The sequence below is a fragment of the Pterocles gutturalis genome, unplaced genomic scaffold (assembly GCF_000699245.1).
Source record: "Pterocles gutturalis isolate BGI_N339 unplaced genomic scaffold, ASM69924v1 scaffold127, whole genome shotgun sequence".
In the NCBI taxonomy this organism is placed as follows: Eukaryota; Metazoa; Chordata; class Aves; order Pterocliformes; family Pteroclidae; genus Pterocles; species Pterocles gutturalis.
Window position 1 is genome coordinate 6203 of NW_010109770.1, and position 3101 is coordinate 9303.

A 3101-nucleotide genomic window follows, 5' to 3' on the forward strand; every position below is an offset into this window, starting at 1 on the left:
CCACATCTCTCCAAGGCTATTGTGTGGAACTATGCCAAAGGTCTTACATAAGTGTTGTGGTTTGAACCCACACAGCTAGCAGCAAAACACCACGCTCCACAGCAACATCTTAGGAAACATAATGAATCCTTATCAGAAGTTTGTTTTAACATGCTCCAGTCAAATCTGTCATTATCTCAACAGCTTTTCACCCCACATTGGGTGCCAAAAAGGACTGTTGTGGTTTGACCCTGGCTAGCAGCAAAACAGCATGCCTCCACTCCTGGGAATGAGGGAGAGAATTAAAGGGGTGAAGGGAAAAGAAGCTTGTGAGTTGAAATAAGAACAATTTAATAACTAAACGACAATAAAATTGAAAATAACAATGTTGATAATAATAATATATACAAATACACAAATGAGTGATACACAGTGTAACTGCTCACCACCCAACGACCAAGGCTCAGCCTGTTCCCAACTAACAATCTCAGAACAGAGGGAGTCCCGAAACTGCAATCCTGGAAAAGAGATAAGAGCCCAAGCACCTGAGAGAGCAAGAGGAACCCAAAAGAGAACTTCCAGACACACCCTCATCTGTATACTGGGCATGATGTGCATGATATGGAATAGACTATTGGCCAATTTGGGTCTCAATCCTAAACCTAAAGCCAAATAGTAAGCCAAAAATTGGGGCTATGCTCCCTCCTAGCTTCTCCTGCACCTGCAGACACTGTCACAACAGAGAAGCTGAAAAGTCCTTGACTGTCCTGGCAACAACTATAAACATCGGTATGTTATCAGCCTTCTCAGCACAAATCCCAAACCTAGCCTCTTACTAGCTACTGTGAAGAAAGTTAACTCTGCCCTAGCCGAAACCAGGACAATAAGTCATGGCAGATATCAGCTGCTCTTCCCTCACCTACCAACACAGTCACGCCATCACAGAAGGCTGCCAGATTAGTCAAGCACGGCTTGCTTTTTGTGAAGTTCTGTTGGCTGTCTCTAATCCCCTCTCTGTCATCCATATGCCTTAATATAGCTTCCAGAAAGATGTCTTCCATGATCTTACCAGGCACAGAGGTGAGGCTGACTGGCTGGTAGTTCCCAGGGTCCTCCTTTTTACCCTTTCTAAAAACAGGTGTGATGTTTCCCTTGTTTCAGTCACTATTCCCGAGTTACATGTATTTAATCTTAGATATAATTTTATTCCTGTTTAAAGAATTTGGTAGTATGTTTCAAACCCCTTCACAAAGTTTGAATCAGAATAGTAGTAATATCCAGACAATATCTTCAGTCTTTGAACAGCAAGTCATAAAACCAGTGACTGTCACACAAGAAGAGTTAATAAAGAAGGAAGGGGAAGTGAAAACCTTGAAGACAGGCTGAAGTTGGATGCAGACAAATGAGAAAAGGCACAAGAAAGCAGGATGAGATGTGGAGGTACTGACAAACTGCATAACTACTAACAGTAGTGCAATGAAAGTAGCGGGTCAAAGAGAAAAATGCCTTGATAACTCACACTACTACAGAGAATGAAATAGAAGGGAAAAGTTCATTAGAGTGCCCCAATAAGAACACTTGGCATGGGATTTCATTGTCATTAATAACTGGTTTAGAGTCCATGGCATAACTCTGCAAAAGACTTAAAACTGTCCAGTTCCAGTATTGCCAGGCAACAGGCTGTTCCACTGAACAGAAGTCATTCCTCCAGGTTATTTTGGTAGATGAACTCCAAATTCCCCATAATTCAGGCCATGGTACCACTCATCTTAAACAAAACGGCTTGAACTTGGTTGCAAGGTTATGGAATCTGGTGAATTTTGCCTAAAGCAACTAACAAAGCTTGGACTAAGTATACATAAAATACCAGTAATATTTTCCACTATTTTTAAAACAGAAGTGTCCCACACACTTTTGCATGGGACAAATACCTTCATCATCACGTAACAAAATTACTTCAAGATGTATAATTAAGGTAGGTATCAAGTCTGATCGATTACTTTCTTTTTTCATAAGAAACAGGGAATTATTCTGAGAAGACATCATCTCTACCACCACTAGATTCCCACTGTCAGCAAAAGCAATGAACAAGTTCAGAAAAAGATTGTGACCTCTTCCAAAATCTCAAGCGAAAGAAATCCTACAGGCAGAACAAAAAACTTTCACAGGGAAGCCGTTAATACTCAGCATTTCATTACAGTTTAACTGGCCTGTTTTATTTTACCCCATTTTCTTCAGCATCCACAAATGTGCACACTCTATGCTATACCTAAAAAAAATATACACCAAGTCCAATGTGTCAAGGGACAAAGAAACTTAGCCCATCAAAAGGAAATGGGTTTATGAACTATATTTTTTTTAGAACCATCTAGTAGCTCCTTCCACATAGTCACTTATATTGCCAATTAACATATCCAGACAAATAAAAGGGCATGAAAATAAGCTTTAAAAATGTGAAGGATACCTTATTTTAAGAACAGAATGGGGAGGGAGGCAGATGGACAGGAATCCATTGAACTTGCATCTGCAGCTATCACAGCAAAAGCCTTGAAAAAGAGACAAGGGAACTGTGCAGGACCTGCTTGTCCCCAAGCTCATAGGAACAAAATTCAGGAAGTCACAACCTATTAATATTAAAGGAAACCCATTCCGCAGGGAATCGTGTCTAAAACAACAATTCACTCAGCACAGAAGAAATGCAGTTTACTTCGTATAGAACTAGCTTGCTTAAAGGCCATGACAGGTATTGATCTCATAGCAAGGCAGGTATTTGTAGATCCCTGCATGTTCAAGTAAACAATGGACTACATAAAGGTAGCCATGTTTGATTAGCTCTTAATTAATTGTTTAGAGATCTGTTTTTAAGTCTCAGATACTTAGTTTCTATCTTCTCATTCATCTTTGTTCTGTACATTTAATTACTCCTTTGACTGACACTTTGTACATCTTCTCAGCAAAACTTCACAGAGTGGTGTAGACTGGAAGGAACCTCTGAAGGTCATCTGGTCCAACCACCCTGCTGAAGCAGAGCCACCTACAGCAGGTTGTCCAGGACCACGTCCAGACAATGTCTGAACATCCCCAAAGATGGAGAGTCCACAGTCTCTCTGGGCAACCTGTGT